Source organism: Callithrix jacchus, chromosome 15 (assembly GCF_049354715.1).
Source record: "Callithrix jacchus isolate 240 chromosome 15, calJac240_pri, whole genome shotgun sequence".
Classification (NCBI taxonomy): domain Eukaryota; kingdom Metazoa; phylum Chordata; class Mammalia; order Primates; family Cebidae; genus Callithrix; species Callithrix jacchus.
Window position 1 is genome coordinate 77,128,426 of NC_133516.1, and position 23,605 is coordinate 77,152,030.

Genomic DNA, 23,605 nt, shown 5'->3' on the forward strand with positions numbered 1-23,605 from the left:
CATGCTGTGTTTTTCAATTCCATCAAGTCATTTATGTTCTTCTAGTTATTCTAGTTAGCATTTCATGTAACCTTTTTTTCAAGGTTTTTGGTTTCTTTGCACTGAGTTAGAACATGTTCCTTTAGCTCAGAAAAGTTTGTTATTATCTACCTTCTGAAGCCTGTTTCTGTCAATTCATCACACTCTTTCTCGGTCTTGATGTGTTCACAAGTTGTTGAAGAGTTGTGATCCCTTGAAGGAGAAGAGGTGTTCTGGTCTTTGATGGTTTCATCTTTTTTGTGCTGTTTTTTTCCCCATCTTGTTGGATTTACTTGGCTGTGATCTCAGGGAGCTACTTGATGAGGTTGCTTGTCTGCCTGTTGAGGCACTACTGGGTTTCTAGGGACTCTTTCAGGTTGCTAGGTAAGCTTCCTGTGTCTTTTTTGTTTACACTGGGAGATTGGGCCCACCTCTTCCGCTGACTTGGAGGCACTCCAGGGTGGTCAAGAACACCTTCCCATTGCTACGTAGGCTTCCTGTGTTCTTTGTTAAAACATGAAGCCTAGTCCCACCCCTTTAATGGTGGGTTGTGTCTTTCCTCCATAGGGTTGGATCATTCAGGATTCAGCTCAGACTGTGGCGCTGGCTGCATAACCCACTAGAGTTAGTACTTCAGCCCTCTGGGGGAGGGTAGGGACCCACCCAGCCGCACCACCTGTCTCCCCTCTTTCAGCTCCCTCTCTCTGGTTATGCAGGAGAGGCCTACCCCACTGCTCCATCTGTCTTACTGCTTTCAGCTCCCTCTCCCTCCGGGCAGGGGAAAGGGGTGATAGCTTGGTCTGTGGGCTCTCCTGGTCGGCTAATGGGCTTATGCATTTGCTTAGATCTGTGTGCCAATCTGGGACACTGTCCTGGATTATTATTCAACTCTGAGCTTATAATTCCTGGTGCTTGACTGGCAAAGATCCCCTATTCGGTGTATTGCTGAGGCTTTGGGGGAAGCGCTGTATCTGGACCAGAGCACCAGAGGGGGAGCCTCTGACTTACCAGTCAGATGCACTTTCTGGGTGAAGAAACATGCCTCCCCACCTTGGTCTGCCCTATCTGGGCTTTGCTTACCATCAGACCAGACCCATTGAAAAGGACCTGGTACCTCGGTTGGAGCTAGGAGATCTCTGGATTTCTGCGTCTCTCTCACTGGGTGTTGTGCACCAGAGTTGTGTCTATTCAACCATCTTGACTCCCCCCAGAGTACATTTTCACCAAATAAAAGAAACTTTCCATGATCCACCAATGGAGAACAATCAAGTCCTTCATATTTTAGAACCTGAAGACAAGGTCTTCTGGAAATGACATCAGGGAAAGAGTGCCTGGAACCCTGTTGGTAGGCACCATAGCAAGGTCTTCTCACTACCCATACTGCAGTCAGGCTTCAGGGCCTTGAACCTTGGTTGGGTCCACATCTCACAACTCAAAGGGCCCCTCAAGATTCCTGAAACTGCACACTGGTTGCAGACTTTAAGGTAAAGCCGATCAGGGGGAAATTTTTCTAGAAGGAGATGACATATTAGATATGAAGGGTTTTCTGAGTACATGACAACTAGACTCTTCTCCTAGTGAGACTCTTCCCCTGTTGATTTTTCCTTGTTTATGGGTACTTTTTACTTGGAAGGATACTGCTGTAGTTAGAACTTCACGACACGTACAAAATGTTGGATCTTTTCTGCAACCCCAGAACTTTCCATGATCAAAGGGATCCATTAGTTCTTTTAGTGGTTTAGCAACATCCCTAAGGCAACTGCCTATTTAAGTTGTATTTGTGGCCCCTTTTATAGAGCTGGACTTTGGCCCATTTGCTCTTACTCCTGCTTTGATTTGGCCCAGTCTGGGATGTGAGATTGCTTATTAGCTGAGCAAGGAGGAGTCAGTGCTGATACTTTTTGTTGCGCACAAATAAATACATCGGGTATTGTAGAGACACAGTCACCAAACAACAGACTGGCTACTTGGTTAAAACAGGTGCACTCTTCATCTGACTTATTGTTTGATCTATTCAATTTTAGTCGATTTGTTTCATGGGGACCCTGGGTAAGGGGCACACTTTAAACTCTTGGTATTATGCTCCCAATAATCATAATAGTCTTCCTGGTGCACTCTATCCTTTCAAAATTTTTTAAATGTTTGCATGCAGCCATCTGTTAAGCATCAAATGGTATCATTTTTATTGGAATGACAGAATTCTCAAATGTATGATCATGAGGACACTGTAACCTATGAATAAATGACACGTTGAGACTGAATATCTAAAATGATGGTAACTGAGAGTAGCACTGATGCCCTAAGTTTTATTTACATTCTTACCTAGGTGAGATCTTGACCAAAAGGAAGGGGTTGTTAAGTAAAATTTGCAAGAGGCTACTGATTTGGATAAGACTCCTGTACGGGGCCCAACAAACCAAGCCGGTATAGAGTGATTCATGCTAAATGTAACTAATTAACTTAGGAGCACAGTGGTCTCTCAGTATCTGCAGGGCATTGGTTCCAGGACCACCTGTGGATACCAAAACCCATGCATGCTGAAGTCCTGCAGTTGGCTCTTAGAAACCCATGAATACAAACACGAAAAGTTGGAAAACCATACACAGGGTTCACATCCCACAAATACTGTATTTTTGATTTGTATTTGGTTGTAGATGCAGAAACTGCCAACATGGATGTCTGACTGTATTTATTTTAAAAATCCCACATACATGGACCCGCACAGGTCCAACCTGTGTTGTCCAAGGATCAAGTGTAAACTCATGTCACAGATATCTGAGTTTCAGTTACAGGCAGCTGCTTCAAGTGAAATATAATGCTGAGTTGTAACCAATTAAGTTGTTTTTTCACTTCTATTTTCTGTCCATAAATGTAGCCTGATTGTGTAGCAGCCAGGAGCTCTTTGAACCTGTTCTGGTTCTGAGGGTTGCCCAATTCACAAATTTTTTTTTTTTTTTCTCAAATAAACTCTGACAAGTTTAAATTTGGTCAAGGTTTTTCCATTTTGACAGAACTGTCATCACCTGGGACTGTGCTGCTTCCCGAACCTCTTGTTCTGACTCCCCACCTCCACCTTCTGTTCTCTGTCCACTTGTTCTGTCTCCAGTCCAGCTGCTCCGGCACAACCCACTCATTGTCATTGAAGGGCCCTCCACAGTTTCCCTCAATTCACAGGCCTTTTCCTCATCCAGCTCAGAAGCTGAAGCCCACAACCACCCTTTGATTTCACTGAAACCATCTGGGTCAGTCTTGAGTAAACTCAGAGATGGGTTTCCTTTTCCTCCGTGGCTGCTTCTTGAGTAGTCCGATGCTTCTGGGATCTCAAACATGCATAGTTTGGCCCCATTGTAAACTGAGGTGAGCCTTCAACGCTGCCCAGGCTCCTTCCACCACTCTCCTGTTCCCCAACCCCACAAGGACTACTCGAGCTTCCCTCTCCTGCATCCCCCCTCAGGAGACCACCTTACCCCACTCTTTAGAGAGAGAAGAAAAGCCACGAGGGGGGATTTTGTACCAACATGAATCAGGGGTAAAGAAGACCCACCTTCCATCCAACCACCCACCTGTCCATCCTCCCACCCTCCCTTCCTTTCTTCTGATTATGATGCCATCCAAGCCACCCCGGAATCTGCTTTTGGACGTCTTCCCTTCCCCCACTTTCAGGAACCACAGACTCTACTGATTCTCCACTTTTTTCTTATACATTCAACTTTTCCTTCTCAGCTGAGTCATTCTCAATGGCTTTTTACACTCTTAAGTCTCTTTTGTTACAATCTTTCCCCTTCCCACCATGACCTTCTCTTGTTACCTTCCCCTTCCCAGCCAAACACTCTGCAGTGTGTGTCCCTGTGTCTTCATCACAAGCTCACATCTCACCCTCTGCGCCAGCCCTGCCCCATCACTCTGAACACAGTTTCGACTGAAGCTGCTGAGGGCTTTGGTGCTTCCAGGCTTGCTGCACACATGTTCTTCCCCACCTTGGCCTCCCATGTCAGTCATGTGCCTGGTTGCCTAAAGCTTTGGTCCTTGTCCTCTCCACTCTGCCCCATGGCAGACATGCCTAGCCCTGGTAGACCAGACCACGTTTCTTAGGTTTCCTCACCTAGCATGTGGCTCCCAGTTCATTGGACCCTGGGAGTCCCTTGTGGGAGACAGGAAGAGTGAACCACAGGGAGAAGCTAGGGTGTCATCCCTGCCCCCACCCCCCTCTGTGTCTCTCTGCTCCAAGAAGCATCTTCAGGAATGGCAGCAGCCTCTCCTTGATTCCTGCTCCCCTAGGCAGTCCTGGGTGCCCATTCCTGGTTGGCTCCAACTTCAGAGTGCCACAGGGACTTTGCCCTCCCCACTTCTGTGCAGCCTCGGGTGGTGGTGGCTCCTGCCACTGCTGATCTCCAGACACCTCACCACTTCTTTTTGCCCTGCAGCATTTCCAGTACTCTTGCAGCTACTTCACAAGGAGCTCCCTCCACTGGGCAACATGAGGTGGACTCTCTGCTGACTGGACAGTGCCACTCATCTGCGGGTCCCTCTAGTCTACTCCCCACCCTTCCTAGGGCCTGGTGCTTGGAGTCTGACCTGGGAGGGCTGCAGCCTCAGGCCTCTCTGCCTCTGACTTGCAGAGACTTAGCCACTGGAGGATCCTGGAAGGACATGAGGGAAGGGAAGGAGCCAGGTCTTCCCTGCTCCCCGTTATGATCACAGTTGCCGCATCTCCCAAGCAGCCCCTACACTCTGCATTCCTCTGGGTTCCATGAAGTGCTCCACAGCCCAAGCTCCCAGGCTCAGGCTCAGGCTCAGGGTCAGGGTCAGGGTCAGGTCTCTGCTGTCACTGGCCCTGGGACATGGTACCATCCTGCGTTCCCCAATCAGTGTCACGTTCTGCTCACCTGTCTTGCACATGCCAGGCTCTGGCCTGCACTGGTTCCTGGGTGGATGATTTGCTCACACTCAGAGACCAGCCCAGGCCCAGAGCCAGTAGGGAGCTTCCAACAAGGCCCAGTTACTCCTTTCAGCTTTCTGATGCGACATGGGCTTTTCCAATGCAATTATGGTGATGGCTGGTGGAAACGGTTTTTTTGTGTTATTATTTTTTATTGTGGTAAAATAAGCATAACCCAAAACTTACCATTTGAACTATTCTTCGGTGCCTGGTTCTGTGGTTGTAAGAGCATGCACATTATTCCGCAACCATCACTGCCATTCATCTCCAGAACTTTTTCAACTGAAACCCTGTCTCCATTAAACACAAATTCCCCATTCTCCCCTCCTCATTGCCCCTGACACCACCCCATTCTACTTTCTGTCTTTATGAACATGACTACTTTAGGGACCTCAAAGAAGCAGAACCATTTGTCCTTTTGTGACAGGGTTAATCATTCAGTTAGCATAATGTACTCGAGATTCTTCCATGTTGTAGTGTGTGTGTCAGAATCTTTCTCCTTTTTAAGGCTGAATAATATTCCAAGATATTGATTTTTTAAAGATGTTTTTATTTTGCAAATAAGAAAATGAGACTCTAATGTTAATTACTGACATGCTGTTGAAATTGTCCTGACCTATGAAATCAGAACATCTGGTTACCACTGGACCACAGGCTGGAACCCACAGTCTGCACCCCATGTTGTGGCCTCCTGACCCCTGACTTTGCCAGATCCTTTCCTGTAGCTGTAGCTGCAATGCTTTCTCCTGCTTCCTCAAAAAACAACCTAGGTTCGCACCTCATGCACCCATGCGTTATTCTCACATCCTCTCCTCCTACTGGAACATCGTTCTCATTTTTTGCTGGTTAAATTCATCACAGTCTTACTGAGTATCTCCCAGGAGGAACCTGAATCACCCAGACCCCCTTGCTTTATGTCTCCCTCTGTGATGGTTCACATCCCCTCCCACCTTTGATTCCTGCTGCCTGCACATTCCTCTCCCCTGTCAGGGTATGAACACCTGGAGGAGAGACACTGCCCCTGCCTCCTTTTTTCTCATTTGTTCCTCTGCAGTGAGTTTCTGCCAGCCAGGTGCTGTCCAAGCATGGGGGTGTAAACATGTGAAACCCCCAAGTTAGATTCGGCGTGGGGTTGGAGAGGCCCTGGCAGGAGCAGGGCTGTGAGCTCTGTGGCCCAGAAACATTCCATCGGTGCTTGCAGGTCCTCAGGTAGACTCGAGTGTATCGCACAGATCTGTGTTAAGGCTCGTCCCTTCCTTCACCTCTATATGAAAAAATCTCACACTGGCCCTTTTAAAGGGAAATATGGAGAAAACCATTTTGAATTCTAGGTTCCTACTAGGGAGAGGTTCTAAGGGGTGGGGATCAGGTGACATAGTGAGTAACTCACAAGGCAGGGTAGAAACATCTGAATGAGGCATCTCAGGAGATAAACAAAGGGAAACACTGGTTCCAAATTAAAAAAAAAGACCAGGTCACTTGGCCTACCGTCTTTGATTTTGCACAGGCCATGACCTTCAAGTTAATGTTTCCTTTGCAGCGTACACACAGTCCCAGTTACTGATTCCCCGAAAACAAGCTGAATCATCCTTATACAACAGAAGAGAACCCATGTCTATCCTATCCCCCTTTCACACAGTCCTGAGCCAGGTTTGCCTTCTAACCTACCTCTGGATTAGAGCAGTAGCCCCCATTGTTCTACCCAGCCTTGGGCTGTGTAAGTGCACGCCTCTTTCCCTGGGAGGACTCAGCTACCAGGGCCCTGTGGAAAGCCCAGGCAGAGGCTCTCTTTGCACAGCTTGTCCACTCTCACTGCAGTTGCCTCTCCTGCATCGGGGCCCATGCAGGGCTGTGGGACACACAGATGAAACAGACCCTGTCCCTGCCCTCAGAGGTGTTGCAGTTGAGAAAGAGACAGACACGCATATAGACAGTTACATCAGAGTGTGGTCTGTGCTGTGAGTGAAGGAATTCCCAAGAACAAGGTGGGGGTCAGGCTTCCCAAAGGAGATGATGCACAAGCCCATCCCTGGAGCACAGGCAGGCCATTCCCGGCACAGTGAACTGAACTGGCAAAGGAGGGTTTCAGTGGGACTCATTCAGAGCGTATCGTATACTCCTGGCACAGGGCTAAGCTGGCTTCTGCCACTCTCTGACCTAAAGCCTCAGCTTCTCTATCTAGCCTATGAAAGGATGTATTCAGAAATTACACAGTTATTTCCATCATCTTTCATTTATTAAAAAGAAGTCACGATGTTCAGCCTATACTCAAGGGCAGGGGAATTAAGCGCCACTCCTTGAATGGAAGAGTAGTATCAAAGAGTTTTAAAATGACCATAGTCCACCTACTGGCCACAAAGTACTGACGTCCTTCCACATGCAAAATACATTCACCCTCCAAACATTCACCCTCAAAACCTTATCCCACCGCAGAATCAGCTCAATGTTCAGAATCTCTGCATCTAAATCAGGCCTCGATGTGGATGAAGCACCTGGGGTATTATTTCAAGTGTAGCTCCTTGACTACGGTTGCTCTCAATCTAGACTTTGGAAATTCCAGAGACAAATTAACTGCCCTTCACCCCTGCACCCACCTGATATAAACTGATGGGACAGGCATAGGATAACCACCACAGACATTCCTCTTCAAAGGGGACAAGGATGGGAAGTGTGCAGGTCACTAGTCCACAGCAATTCTGAAATCCTCCTGGGCAGATGCTGAAAGTTCCTTGATTCTGACTCTGACCCCAGAATGATTCTCCATGCTCTTGGCTCCACCCTTTGGGTTCTTTGTTCTGTTCCCCAAGTTATCCCTTCTTTTCCAAGAAATGCAGCCCAGGTTCATATCTGTGCAGTTTCTCAGCTTTCTTCCTCCCAGAATTTGGGGGGGTCTAGAGGTTTCTTCATTTTTAAAAAATGTATATTTTATTGCATTTTAGGTTTTGAGGTACATGTGAAGAACATATATGATTGTTGCATAGGTACATAGATGGAAATGTGGTTTGCTGACTTCCTCCCCATCACCTATATCTGGCATTTCTCCCCATGTTATCCCTCCCCAACTCCCCACCCGCCGCTGTCCCTCCCTTAGTTCCCCGCCACAGACCTCAGTGTGTGATGCTCCCCTCCCTGTGTCCATGTGTTCTCATTGTTCAATACCTGTCTATGAATGAGAACATGCAGTGTTCTTGTGTCAGTTTGCTGAGAATGATGTTTCCAGGTTTATCCATGTCCCTACAAAGGACATGAATTCATTGTTTCTTATGGCTGCGTAGTATTCCATAGTATATATGTGCCACATTTTCCCTGTCTAGTCTGTCATCAATAGGCATTTGGGTTGGTTCCAAATCTTTGCTATTGTAAACAGTGCTGCAATGAACATTCGTCTGCCTGTGTCCTTATAATAGAATGATTTATAATCCTTTGGATATATACCCAGTAATGGGATTGCTGGGTCAAATGGAATTTCTATTTCTAGGTCCTTGAGGAATCGCCACACTGTCTTCCACAATGGTTGAACTAATTTACACTCCCACCAACAGTGTAAGAGTGTTCCTATTTCTCCACATCCTCTCCAGCATCTGTTGTCTCCAGATTTTTTAATGATCACCATTCTAACTGGTGTGAGATGGTATCTCAATGTAGTTTTGATCTGTATTTCTCTAATGACTGGTGGTTATAAGCATTTTTTCATATGTTTGTTGGACCCATGTATGTCTTCTTTTGTAAAGTATCTGTTCATATCCTTTGCCCACTTTTGAATGGGCTTGTTTTTTTCTTATAAATCTGTTTTAGATCTTTGTAGATTCTGGATATCAGCCCTTTGTCTGATGGGTAGATTGCAAAAATTTATTCCCATTCTGTTGGTTGCCGATTCACTCTAATGATTGTTTCTTTTGCTGTGCAGAAGCTCTGGAGTTTAATTAGGTCCCATTTGTCTATTTTGGCTTTTGTTGCCAATAAGATATCTTCATTTTATATTGTCTCTGACCCTTTCAGTGCAAGTCTACATTGTTTTGCTAATACAATTCTTTTAAAAATGTTGTGTCTTCTGTAGATCTCACTGAGGTTCATGCCTTTAGACAACTGTCAAACCCACACATCTCTTTGAGAAAAGCCTGTCTCTCCCTTGAGGTTCTGCTGAGACTTCTGTCAAGGACAACTGTAAGTGTCTTAGAAATCTTACTGTTTAACCAAATATTCTGAGGTGTCCCTTTGATCTCTTTGAAGATTTTATAGCCATGATGTCATATCCACACCCTTGGCTTCATTTTTAGGCCCTCTTCCTGGCTTGATGCTGCATTTGCTCTTTGCCTGGAAGCCGTGTATTAGTTTTAGCATCATATGACATCTGGAGAAGCCGGGCATTTTTACAACCCAAGGTCTGGTTCCTTTTTATTTAACAATTTTTCTTTTGACTTATGTCCCTCTCTCACATTTTAGTATAAGCAGCATGAAGAAGCCAGGAGGCAGCACCTTCAATAATCTCCATAACCAAATATCCCAGTTTCTCTGGTACATTTACTATTTTCCACATGATTTCAGGACACTTTCTGTTTCAACCTCCCTCCTCTCCTGCTTCATACCTCTTAAGAGTATGGATTCCTCTCTGATTTCCTAATACTTCTTTTTGGGATGTCCAGCCTCCAAGCCATTGTTTCCGTGGTTCCTGTTGCTCATCTGCCTTCTCTATTTGAGCTCCCAAGTTCAGAACACACCACTTTCCCATGCAGGCACCTGACACTCGGCCAGTTATCCTGCAGATTGCATGCCCTTCCACACACCAGGCGTGCATTTGGCCCTGGGGACTTCCCGGGAGAATAAGCTAGTTTTTCATGATCCAGAGGGAGAGACATGTTAATCTAGTAATCCCAGAAGCAGTGATAACATTGCAGTTGAAGGCCAGGTGCAGTGGCTCGCACTTGTAATCCCAGCACTTTGGGAGACTGAGGTGAGCAGATCACCTGACGTCAAGAGTTCAAGACCAGCCTGGCCAACATGGTGAAACCCTGTCTTCACTAAATATATAAAAATTAGCCAGGCATGGTGGTACATGCCTGTAATCCCAGCTACTCTGGAGGCTAAGGCAGGAGAATTGCTTGAATCTGGGAGGCAGAGGTTGCAGTGAGCTGAGATTGCACCATTGCACTACAGCCTGGGCGACAGAGCGAGATTCTACTTCAAAAAAAAAAAAAAAGAAAAGAAAATTTGCAGTTGAGAAAGGTTCATGAAGAAAAACTACAGACCTCTCTGGATCACACAATGGAAGAATCTGTCCCAGTAAGGCTGCAGTTAGGGAAAGCTTCCCTGAAGTCATGGCATTTTAGTAGGAACTTCCTGAAGAACTGGTGGGGTTCTCTGAAGAAAGATGAACAGCATGTGGAAACTTTGAGTTGAGAAGATCCACAGATATGAGGGACAGCAGGGAGACCTGCAGGCTGTAGACTAAAGAACAAGTGGCTGAAAACAGGCAAGGTGGATCAGCAGGGACAGGCCACCTCAATCCTCGGTGCCCATACTGGCTTATGTGAGCAAAATACATGCATTAAGCTATTCAACAAACATTCATTTAGCAACGACTACAAGCCATCAGTGTGTACCGGGAATATAACAGGCAATACATCTCACAAATTTCCTGTCTTCAAAGAGCTTACAGTCTAGTGGGAAAGACAGATAATGAACAAAGAAACAAGGAAATATTAGATACACAGTAGGTGCTGTGAAGAAAATAGAACGGGGTGATATGACAGGGAGTGACTGAGGGACTTCCTTAGTTTGTGTGAACTGGAACAGCCTCTCTAAGGCTCTGATATTTCATATGATAAGGGAGCGAGCTCTGAAAGAACCCTGGAGGCAGACAGGTAAATGCAGGGGCCGCAGCAAGACTGTTGTGCTCAGGCACTGAGCAGAGGGCCAGGTGGCTGGGGCTCAGCAAGAGGGATACCTCAAAAGAAGTGAGGCTTAGCAGGGCACAGAGCAGTGCAATCGCAGGTTTGGGGGGGAAGGGCATTCCAGGAGAAGGAGCCGCCTGGGCACAGGCTTGCAGTCAAGAAACAATACGCAGTTACCACTCGCAGCATTCTACAGGGCCCTGCCTGAGGTGGGGCTGGCCAGGATCCCCGGAAAGCCGGGGAGGGGTCTGCGGCACCTGGGCTGGGTGGAAGGGAGAGCGGAGAAGGGGAGTTGCAGAGGCGGGTAGGCACTGGGCGGGCGGGAGCGCCACTGTACAACCCAGATGTGCAGCTGCTGTCTAAGGGGCCGTCTCTCCAGGGGGCTGCAAATTCCCGGCGGGCAGCGCCTCATTTGACTCTGCTGTGTCGGTAGCACATGACAGGTACTTGGCCCATCAAGAGAGTGAGTGAGTGAGTGAGTGAGCCACTTCTGACCCACTTAGCCTTGCCAGTGCTCAGAACTGCCAGCCTTGCTGGGTGCTTGGGCCTTTTCAAAGCCCTGGGAATTCTCCAAGGGTCCACAGCAAGTGTTCTTGATCTTTGTGGGACTGTACAAGCCCCTGCGGGGTAGGCGCTTACACAACATTTATAGGCCCGCCCAGGAGAGGCTGCGCGGCGGCCCCGCCACAGTCCCACCGCCAGTGAGCGCCGCTCCCACCCACCCGGCTGACTCTCCGCCCGCCCCGGGCCCTTCCCCTCGCGGGCTCCATCCTTAACTAGAGCTCTGACGGGCGGGGACCGGTCCCACCTCCTGGCTGCCAGAGGGGGTCTGCACCATCCCCAGTTTCGGGGCTGCGGCTCACAGAGGTCCAGCCTGCCGGGACACCTGCACCTTCTCCAGCACACGGTGAGTTTCTGCGCTCCCGAGAGCGCAGGACGCCCCTCGGAAGGGAGGCTGCCCCGGCTGCTGCGACTCCCGGGGCTCCGGAGGGCTGCAGAACTCGGTTCCCACCGCAAGAGCTCCTGCGGGGCCGGGGAACATCGCTGCTGGGACGCCGGGCTCGGGGTACGGGTCCGGAGTTCTTTGGAGCAATCGAGCCTGAACCTGCCCAGGGGTCATCAGGCTAAAGCACCACAACCTGGACTGGCCCGCCGAGAATGTGGCTGGCCGCGGTGGTAGGGCCCTTACGGAGCCGGCGCCGTCCTGTGGGGTGGGCACTGCTGGCCCGGCTTATGGAAGAGAAAACTGAGGCTTAATAAGAAAAAGGGGCCAGCGGAAGGTGATGCCATGATTTGTGGCTGGAGACTACTTGTTTCCTGGACCCCTCAACCCCATTCTGTGATAGGGAAAGGTCTTCCCTGATTAGCCAAATCGGGGTTGGCACGAGGGTCTTTTGTGATTGGAGGGGTCCACGTGAGCGCTCAGAGGCTGTGCTGGAGTCTCAGCTCCTGCCACTGCGCTCCGGTGGGCAATTGCATACAGAGGGAGGCCAGATAGCAGACCCCACAACGTGGCTCCTGGGACCCCACTATAGAGAGCTCAGGCCCCGCAGGCACCTGCCTACCAGAGGAAAAGAATCTTCCCAAAGTGCAGACTGAGACGGAATTTAATCAGTAGTCCCAGACTTGGAGTTTGGAGACTTGGGCTCTGGTGTCAGGTGACTTTGCTTCCTCCCCAAGCCTCCACTTCTCCTTGACCTTGGGCAAGTTTCTTGTATTCTGAATCTTAGTTTCTTGTCTCTAAAATCCGGAGGGACAATAAACAGTAGTGTCTGCCTCCCAAGGTTGCTTTAGAATTACATGAGACTGCCCTAGGAAACCCTCGAAGAATGTTAACTTCTTCCTTCCTTCTCTCTCTCTCTCTCTCTCTCTCTCTCTCTCTCTCTCTCTCTCTCTCTCTCTCTCTCTCTCTCTCTTTCGATTTCTTTCTTTTTGACGGAGTCTGGCTCTCTCACCAGGCTGGAGTATAGCTGCGGGATCTTGGCTCACTGCAACCTCCACCTTGCGGGTTCAAGTGATTCTCCTGCCTCAGCCTCCCCAGTAGCTGGGACTACAGGCCAGCGCCACCACACCCAGCTAATTTTTGTATTTTTAGTAGAGGCAGGGTTTCCCCGTGTTGACCAGGGTGGTCTCAGTCTCTTGGCCTTGTGATCTGTCTGCCTCGGCCTCCCAAAGTGCTGGGATTACAGGCATGAGCCACCACACCCAGCTGGCTGCTGTGTTCTTGCTAGCATTAACTCTCATGGTCATGGGGGAAGACAACGGTATGGTGTCCCTTATAGAGACAAGGAGACTGAGGCTCAGAGATGGATTTACCCAAGGTTGGCCTGAGGCCTAAGATCCAGAGGGCCAGGTCTCTGGACGTGGCCTGTTCCCTGTTTAGAGGGCTGTGGGAGAGAAAGTGGGTAAAGCATGACCCCCAAGGGACAAAGTGGCCTCCTGCCTAGTGCCAGACCAAAAAGGCTGAGTACAGGAGAGGAGTTGGCGTTGGGCCCTCCAAAGGGCAGTGGGAGGTTTGAGACACTCTGGACTGCTGCTAGAGCTGTGTTCTTGGGTCCCAGGGCCCCAGCACCCGAACAGACAGCTCAGAGCTGCAGTCCTGCAGGGTAGCCCAGCCCTACAGGGCCTAGAAGCTGGGTCCTTCCAGGCCTGGGCTGGGAATTGGGTAGGAGGGTTGGGAGGCCCAGGAAGCCTCCCAGTGTCCTCGCACCACCAAGTGAAAAGACACTGAGCAGCAATGACTGGGGAAGGAGGGAGAGGCCTGGAGGCCATGCATATGACCCACAAGGGGCTCTATGGGCTCTTCCCAGCCCCTCTGCCTCACTGGCCTTGGTCTTTCTGGGACCAAAGGCCAAGCCTGACTGAGGCCCTCCCAAGGCTCCTGTGCCTAACATGCTCACTTTCCCTGGACTGTGACAACGGCCCCTTGGTGGCCACCTGGACTCTGTCTCCCTGCAGCCAAAGGCGGCGGGGAGGTACCCTTTAATTTTTTTTTACAAGTAATCATGTACAATATGAAAAAGAACATTCTGATAAGAAAACAAAATAATTACAGTTGTCAAAACACTCTGAAACCCAAAACCTTTTACCCAGTGACTTTCAACATTTCAGTGTAAACTCTTCCAGGCTTTTACCCTGTGGGTAAACACACACACGTGAGCGCTCACACACACACACACACACACACACACTTAAGCTCTACAAAATTATAGTGGTATGTTACTTGTTGGGGTGTTTTGACAGTGTCAGGTTTGTAAAACCCAGTATTTACCAATATTTTCTAATAATTTAATGTTTTCTTCTTATATTTGACTTTCAAATGCTCATTTTAAAACCAACTGGACTGTATTTTGGAGTAAGATGTATACTAGAGAGTTCGATTTGTTTCAATTAATAGACATTTTTGAGCAGTTTTAGGTTTATAGAAAAATTGAGGGCAAAGTGCAGAGTTCCATATTCTTAGTCTGTCCCTCCCTCCATACTTTCTCCTATTTTTCTTTCTATTCTTTTCCTTTCTTTTTTTTCTTTCTGCCTTTTTGAGACAGGGTCTCACTTTGTTGCTCCAGCTGCAGTGCAGTAGCACAAACACAGCTCACTGCAGCATTGAACTCCTGGACTCAAGTGATTCTCATGCCTCAGCCTCCCAAGTAGCTGGAACTACAGGCATGTACAACCATGCCACACTAATTTAAAAATTTTTTTTGTAGAGATGGGTCTCCCTTTGTTGCCCAGGCTGGTCTTGAACTCCTGGGCTCAAGTGATCCTCTTGCCTTGGCCTCCCAAAGTGCTGGCACTACAGGCATGAACCACTAGGCCCGGCCTCCCCCATTATTAACATTGTGCATTGATATATTTTTGTTATACCTTTTTTTAAAAAACAGTCTTGGCTGGGCGCGGTGGCTCAAGCCTGTAATTCCAGCACTTTGGGAGGCCGAGGTGGGTGATCACGAGGTCAAGAGATTGAGACGATCCTGGTCAACATGGTGAAACCCCGTCTCTACTAAAAATACAAAAAATTAGCTGGGCATGGTGGCACATGCCTGTAATCCCAGCTACTCAGGAGGCTGAGGCAGGAGAATTGCCTGAACCCAGGAGGCGGAGGTTGCGGTGAGCCGAGATCTCGACATTGCACTCCAGCCTGGGTAACAAGAGTGAAACTCCATCTCAAAAACAAAAACAAAAAAACAGTCTTGCTCTGTTGCCCAGGCAGGAGTACAGTGGCATAATCTCAGCTCAGTGCCGTCTCTGCCTCCCAGATTCAAGCAATTCTTGTGCCTCAGCCTCTTGAGTAGCTGGGATTACAGGTGCATGACCATGCCCAGCTAATTATTGTACTTTAATAATAGTAGAGACAGGGTTTTACCATGTTGGCCAGGCTGGATTTGAACGCCTGGCCTCAAGTGATCAGCCTGCCTTGGCCTCCCAAAGTTCTGGGATTACAGGCGTGACCCACCATGCCTGGCCAATTTTGTTATACTTGATGACCCAATATTGATACAATATTATTAATGAAAGTCCCTAGTTTACATTAGAATTTCCTCTTAGTGTTGTACATTCTATGGTTTTCATAGAGAATAATTTTACTGACCTGAAACTCTCCTGTGCTCTACCCATCCATCCCCTAGCCCTCCCCGCCCAACCCTATCCCTGGCAACCACTGCTTTCTGTCTTTGTAGTTTTGTCTTTTCCAGAATGTCATAGAGTATGTATGAATCATATGTTATGTAGCCTTTCCAGACTGGCTTCTTTCACTTAGCAAAATGCATTTAAGCATCCTCCATGTCTTTTTGTGGTTTGATAACTCATTTCTTTTTGTAACTGAGTACTCCTCCGTTGTATGGATGTGAATGCACCACAGTTTATTTCTGCATTCACCTGCTAAAGGATATCTTGATTACTTCCAAGTTTTAGTAGTGAATAAAGCTGCTATCCATATTTGTGTGCAGGTTTTTGTGTGGACGTTAGTTTTCTTCTCATTTGGGAAAATATCAAGAGCGATTGATGGATCATATGGTAAAAGTATGTTTCATGTTATAAGAAACTACCAAACCTTTTTCCATAATGGTGGCATCATTTTTCATTTCTACCAGTAATAAATGAAGTTCCTGCTGCTACGTAGCCTCATCAGCATTTGTCAGTGCTCTGAATTTAACCCTTCTAATATGTGTATAGCAGTATCTCATATTTTACACATATTAGAATTTTTACATTTTAATTTGCAATCTGTAATGACTTATAGTTGAGCATCTTTTTAAATGCTTATCTACCATCTGTATATCTTCTTTAGTGAGGTGTCTGTTAATATACTTTGCCCATTTTTTAATTGGGTTTTTTTGTTTTTTTTTTTTTGAGACAGAGTTTCCCTCTTGTAACCAAGGCTGGAGTGCAATGGCGCGATCTCAGCTCACCGCAACCTCTGCCTCCTGGGTTCAGGCAATTCTCCTGCCTCAGCCTCCCGAGTAGCTGGGATTACAGGCACGCGCCACCATGCCCAGCTAATTTTTTGTATTTTTAGTAGAGACGGGGTTTCACCATGTTGACCAGGATCGTCTCAATCTCTTGACCTCGTGATCACCCACCTCGGCCTCCCAAAGTGCTGGAATTACAGGCTTGAGCCACCACGCCCAGCCTGGGTTGTTTTAAAATGTATTAAAACTGTTGAGTTCTAATAGTTCTTTGTATATTTTGGATAACAGTCCTTTATCAGATATGTCTCTTCTCCCCAACCATGGCTTGTCTTTTCATTCTCTTAACAGTGTCTTTTGCAGAGCATACATTTTTAATTTTAATAAAGTCTAATGTAGCCTTTTTTCCTCCATAAATTGTGCTTTTATTGTTGTATCTAAAAAGTCAAATCTAAATTTTGGCAGTTACAAATAAAGATGCTGTAAACATCAGTGTACAGATTTTTGTTTGATTTTTGTGCAATGTAGATTTTCTCCATTGTCTTACCTTTGTCCTTTTGTCAAAGATCAGTTGACTGTATTGATGTGTGTTTACTTCTGGGCTCCCTATTCTGTTCCATAGATCTACTTGACTATTCTTTTTCCAATACAATACTGTCTTGATTACTCTAGCTTTATAGTAGTCTTGGGGACAGGTCGTATCAGTCCTCTAGCTGTTCTTCAATGTTGTGTTGGCTATTCCAGGTCTTTTATCTCTCCACATAAACTTGAGAATCAGTTTGTTGATATCCACAAATAACTGCTGGGGTTTTGATTGGGATTGCATTGAATCTATAGATAAAGTTGGAAATAACTGACATCTGAACAGTATTGAGTTTCCCTATCCATGAACATGGAATATCTCTTCATTTCTTTATATATATTTTTAATTTTTTCATTAGTTATGGTTATTCTCACATATATCTTGACACATTTTAGATTTATATATAAGTAATTCACTTTTCCATGCTAATATAAATGGTCTTGTGTTTTTAATCTCAAATTCCAATTGTGTATTGCTAGTATATAAGAAAGTAATTGATTTTTGTATATTAACCATAACTTTACATCCAGCAACTTTGGTAGAATAACTTATTATCTCCAGTTTTCTGTTGCTTTACTGACATTTTTCACATAGCCCATTATGTTTTTTGAGAACAAGGACAGTTTATTTCTTCCTTCCCAATCTATACACTTTTCATTTTCTTTTCTTCTCTAATTACATTAGCCAGGACTTCCAGTATAATGTTGAATAGGAAGGGTGAAAGGAAACATCCTTGCCTTATTTCTGATCTTAGGGGGAAAGCTTCTAGTATCCCTCTATTAACTATGATGTCAGCTGTAGGTTTTTCATACGTCTTCTTTATCAGGTTAAGTACCCGTTTATTACTAGTTTGCTGAACGTTCTTATCATAAATTTCTTACATTTTGCCAGGTCTGTCCCAGACCCTGGCTGATGGATGAAATGAGTACTCAGACACAGGCATACACTGTAAGAGCAGCTGGGTGACTGCCTGGCTCTAGTGGCCAGCGTGCAGCCCTGAGAGGTTGGAGCAGCTTGCTTTTATTGAGTGCAGGCACAATGCTGAAAGCCTGAAGCAATACACAATCTGTATATGGTTAACATTCATTGTTCCTTCTTTTAGAGAATTGCCAAATATCTGTATGCAGATATTCTAAAGGTTGTTTCTGGACAACGTAAGTACACAAGCCTATTTAAGGTAAATTCCCCTTCACTCCCTTGCACATACTCCTTGCCCTCTGCCTCAGAGTCATAGAAAAGCTGCCATCAGCTATTCTCTCCTGGAGCTTTGCAGAGCCTTTTGGACCTTTCAGAAGGCCTGCTCCTTTTCCATATAGCTTCTCCCACCACTCTGGCTGATATCCTACATCCCTCCCTTTTCCGTTTTTTTGCATCAGGTTTTGCTGATTGAAGGGTACAGATGTGTGCAGCAACAGGCTTGACAGGTGCAGTGGTTACAGCTTGTGTTCTGGCTTTGCATCCTAGAACCAGTAAATAACATAAGACAAACATGAATGTAATTAGTAATAATCTCTTCCAATCAAGAAGTGACCCCCAGAAGTGGGGATCTATCCAGGAGAGATGTTCTTGTGCATCTTTCCATATGGTTGCTTGTTGGGCATGCTGATTGATGGCATTTAGGGATTCTTGAATTTTAGTTTTAAGATGCTTTATGTCTGCTGTTAAATTACCATGTAGAGTTTCCCAGAGGTGTTGTTTCACCTTATCCTAACTATGTATTGATTGATTTTATGGTAAGGAGGTGACACAAATATGTTTATGCTCCCACTTGGAGTTTAATTGCTGTTGGAATGCCAGCGCATCCTGTCAGTCCCCAAGATAGTCTATAGCAGCCTCAAGAGCTTGTAGGTGTGCAAGAGCCATAATTGGTTTGGGCAGGTACATATCAGTGTTAAAGCTGCTATAACTGACACACAGTGGGAGAACTGTGGAGTGGTATGTAGTGTTACTTGGCATCTCAGTCCAATGTATGCCATTACTAAGGAACCCCATTGTGGGTATGTCAGCCCCTCCCAGCCAAGCAGTTATGTTATTAGAGTCTGGGAAAAGAGTGTCTGCCCAAGTAACAGGGCGAAAGAAGGGCCAATCTAGAAGATGGGCCCAATAGAGTGTGGCATATATGGGTTGCAGGTGGAGTGAGAAAACAAGAAAAATTAATACCCTACAAGCATTGCAATGTACAACAGAAAGCATAGCAAGGAACAAATTACCTGGAGTGAATGGTGTCTGTGTCCTGAGCAGGATTCATTCAGCCTCCTAATTTGTATTTTTCAGCATCCCCCTCCATGCAATGTCTGGGGCCTGTGTCATCCGAGGAAGCTGTATTGTTGAGGGTTGCAGGTCTTGCAGGGTCATTTTCTTCATTTCTAGTATGGGGTCGTGTGTCCCAGCCACACCATAGTAAGGTTTGATGCCTTGTGCTGGAATCTAAAGGGGACTTGAGGGAGTGCAAACACAGTGTATCCTCTCCCCCATGTTAGCAGGTCATTTGGACCACACTGTATATTACTATTTACATCTTTCCATAAAAACCGCATGTTTTATGTCTTGAGGGGCTTTTGCAAAGTGTTTTTCTGTGGATGATTAAAATTTATAGTCTAAATTTTTTTAATTAAGGGTAAATAAAGCTTGTGCTAGTAGTGTTGCAGGGTCCTTACTCATATTCCCCCCTCTTTTTTTTGTTTCCTGAGCGTATTTTTAATGGTGAAGTGGGCATGTTCCACTATGGCCTGTCTTTGGAGGTTGTACGGGATACCTGTGCAATGTTGGATGTTCCGTGTCTAACAAAATTGATGAAGTTGTGAGCTGGTGTAAGCCGGACCATTATCAGCTGTAATCTTTGTGGGCCGTCCCATAAATGCAAAGGTTAAGATAAGATGTTTAATGGCATATCGGGCAGACTCTCCAGGGAGAGCATGAGTGCTAATTATGTGGGAATTGGTATCAATGGATACATGTACATATCTTAGTTTTCCAAACTCAGGGATGTTTTTAACATCTGTTTGCCATAACTGATTAGGCTCCAGTCCCTTAGGGATAATGCCTGTTGAGGGAGGAGACATACCTGTGAGCTGGCAATCTGGGCATTGCAGGATAATTTGCTTAGCTAGTCTTTGAGTAAGCTGAAATTGTTTAGATAAATTTCTCTAATTCTGGTGGAAAAATTGATGTGACTGTGTAGCTTGGTCAAGTAGTGATGTCATGACCTATAAGTCTGCTTGATTATTGCCATGAGCCAGTGGGGCCAGGCTGCGAGCTGTGGGCCCAAATGTGTGTGATATAAGCAGGATATGTTCATTGATCCAGCAATTGCTTAAATGGAAGAAAAAGGACACACAGGGTGGGCTCAAGAGTGGACTTAATGAGGGCTGTTTCAAGGTTTTGCAATAAATAAACGGAGTAAGCAGAGTCACTAACGATATTGACAAGCTGAGCAGAAATTGTTTCCGGGCCAATATTAGGGCTTCAACCTCCGCTCTCTGAGTACTAGTAAATCCAGATCAGGTGAGGGAGTTATGTGGCTCCCACCAGATGCTGCTTTTCCATTTTTACCAGACCTACAAGTGAAAAGCGTTAAGGCATTAGGTATAGGGGAGTAGACTACCTTTGTAGGCATAACCACAGAAGTATGAGGTAATAATGGGAATAGTTTATCAGCGGGAAGGGCATGTTCTAAGATGGCCCATATAACCAGAGAGTGCTACCTGAAGATAAGGTCAGGACTGCTTTGATTTTTTTAATTTAAAGGTATTCTTACTAGATAGCAGGGTTGTAACCTTGCAATTGATTACACTGTTTACAGCCTACAAAAATGACTTGAATAACTAGCTGGATATAGGGAGACAGTGTTCTAGTCCCAGTATGTGAGCAAAAAACCCATGGGGTCATCTGTCCTATTAATCCTGTTGGGGAATGTTTAGTAGGAAATACAAATAATTGAACTGAATATTGTGGGTATCAAATATCTATTCGATCTAGTTGCCTCTGGGAAATAGCCTGTTCTATTTCTTCAATTTCCCTTTTTGCAGCCGGGGTTAAATCCCTGGGGCAGTCCAGGGCTGCATTGCCCTTTAGGATAGAGAACAGATTCTGTAATTTGTTAGTAGTTATGCCAAAGATGGGGTGAAGCCAGTGAATATCACCCAATATTTTTTGATAATCATTAAGATGTGTAAGTTGTCAATGTTTAATTTAACCTTCTGAGGTCTTACTGACCAAGATGTTAGTATGTATCCAAGATACTTCCAAGGGGAGGACATCTGTACCTTTTCAGGTGCTACAATTAAGCCTTTTAACAGAGGCATATAAACTCAGAAGTATTAGCTCTGTTGGAACTGCCAGTAAGATGTCATCCATGTAGTGGATGATTTTACAATTGGGGAATTCACTTCTACTAGGGAGCAGAGCCTGATGCATGTGATACTGACACAAGGTAGGACTGTTTAACATTCCTTGAGGGAGCACCTCCCAATGAAACTGGCGAGCTGGCCTTTCATTATTGATAGCTGGTACTGTAAATGCAAATTTTTCTCTGTCCTGTTCTGCAAGGGGAATAATGGAAAAGCAGTCTTTTAAGTCAATAATGACTATAGGCCAATCTCAAGAAATTGCCACAAAAAAGGGAGCCCCTGTTGAAAGGGCCCCAAAGATTGCAGATTAGCATTGATAGCATATAAGTCATGCAAATGTCTCCATTTGCCAGACTTTTTGGGAATGACAAAAGTGGGTGAATTCCATGGGCTGTTTGATTGTTCTGTATGTCTGGCTTTCAATTGTTCCTCAACTAATTCATGAGCTCATTGTAATTGCTCTCCCTTTAAAGGCCACTGTTCTACCCGGAGTGGATCTTGAAGTAACCATGTTAGGGGTAGTGGAGGAACCTCAACAGTAGCCATTAATAGAAAGAGGTGTGTAGGGAGACCCCCATTGGGCTAATAGGTCCCATTCCCAAAGATTAACAGGAATGGGCATGAATAGAGGTTGTATGTCTGCTTTCCTTCCTTCTGAATCACGTGTGTTAGGGGATGTGGACTCTGCTTGGCTGTGTGCACTTCCCTGATGCTGACAATTTTCTGTTTTTGATTGATCCAAGGCCAGTTTTGATCACTAATGATCAAAATGTCTGCCTCTGTGGCCAATAAACCAGTAAAATTTTTATTTCCAATTTTTAAAGTAATCATGGGTCTCTGGTCACTGATTAATTGGTTCCAATATATTCCTGTGACTCCTATGCTTCTGAAACCTCCTTATCCCCTTATCTTTCCCTGGGCGTTGGGGACCCAATATGGTAAAAGTAGTAACTGAGCTATCTTTGATTCAGGGGGAAGAATATGTTAAACCTTTACATTCCATCATAAGTAATATTTCACCTTGATAATCACTATCAATTACCCTGGTGACCATAGTGATTCCTTTACTGGATAGGCTTGATTGCCCTAGGACCAATCCCCCTGTTCCCAGAGGCAGCAAGCCCCAGATTCCTGCAGCAACCCTCTTTGGGTCTTCTTCTTTTAGCAATAATTATCAAGGCAGAGTGAGTCCAGCCCTGCGCTCCAGAGGTGGCTGCCCTGAAAAAGAGGACTAGTTCTAAGTTGATGGATTTTTTTCAATTCTTTAAATATTTCTTTCTATTCTATTCCTGATTGGATGGTTTATGAAGATAAGTCTAATGTAATTCTCATCTCTCTCCCTCTGTAGGTAAGGTGCCCTGCCGTGCCTCTCCCTGGCTTCACTGAAGATTTTCTTTGTCTTTTATTTTTTGCAGTTTGAATATGATATGCCTAAGTATAGGGTTTTTTGAGGGGTGGTCTTTATCCTATTTGGTTTCCTCTGAGCTGTCTGGATCTTGGTTTGGTGTCTGTCTTTAATTTTGGAAAATTCTCCATCATTATCACTTCAAATATTTTTACTATTCCTTTCTCTCTTTTTAAAATTCCATCTGATATTCCTGTTACAAGGATTTACGTCTATTGCAATTGTCCCACTATTCTTGGATATTCTGTTTTGTTTCTTTTATTCCTTTTTTCTCTTTGCATTTCAGTTTGGGAAGTTTCTATTGCTATTTCATGCATCTCTTTGATTATTTCCTCAGTTGTATCCAGTCTATTGATAAACCTATTAAAGACATTCTTCACATTTATCACAGGGTTTTCATTTCTAGAATTTTTTTTAAATTTTTTTCTTAGTTTCCATCTCTCTACTTACATAACCCATCTGTTCTTACATGTTCTTCACTTTTTCCATTAGAGCTCTTAGCATTTTAGTCATCATTGTTTTAAATTTTCCACCTAACAATTCCAACATTGCTTCCATATCTAAGTCTGGTTTAGGTGCTTGTCTCATCTTTGTGAACTGTGTTTTTGTCTTTTACGTATCTTGTAATTCATTTATGGAAAATCAGATATAATGTACTGGGTAAAAGGTACTGATGTGGATAGGCCTTTAGTATGTATGAGGTTTGATATTTATCTGTCTGGGAGTTAGAATGCGTTTACTATTTGCTATAGCTGTGGGTGTCAGAGGACATAATTTTCTCTTTTTGTCTTATTGTTTTTGTCTACCCTGTTGTCTTTGGTTTTCCTAGAGAATCCTTAAATAGCTTCTGCCTTGCAGTTCTCTTACCTGTAATCCTCTTGTTACTATACAGGAGCCCTGTTAATATAATGGTAAGGTCTTCTTTTTCAGGGTGGGGGGAATGTTCTACGATCCTACAATTAGATCTTAGTGTTTCTGTGAACCTGCACCCCGGTCTGTGACCTTCACAAGTGTA

The 23,605-nt window shown here is 45.3% G+C and overlaps 1 protein-coding gene across 5 annotated transcripts in view; it reads left to right on the top strand.

Moving 5' to 3' along the window:
* Positions 1-23,605, top strand: part of ALDH1L1 (aldehyde dehydrogenase 1 family member L1) — a 105,383-nt gene that overhangs the window by 10,031 nt on the left and 71,747 nt on the right. For 2 of the 5 annotated variants that reach the window (XM_008982294.4, XM_078351881.1), the window contains exon 1: positions 11,649-11,755. The exons of 2 other annotated variants lie outside the window; for them this stretch is intronic. The gene's annotated coding sequence lies outside the window, so the exon portion shown is untranslated. Of the gene's footprint in view, positions 1-9,014; positions 9,122-11,648; positions 11,756-23,605 lie in introns of those variants that run through there. One more of the 5 variants, XM_078351880.1, reaches the window with a different exon arrangement.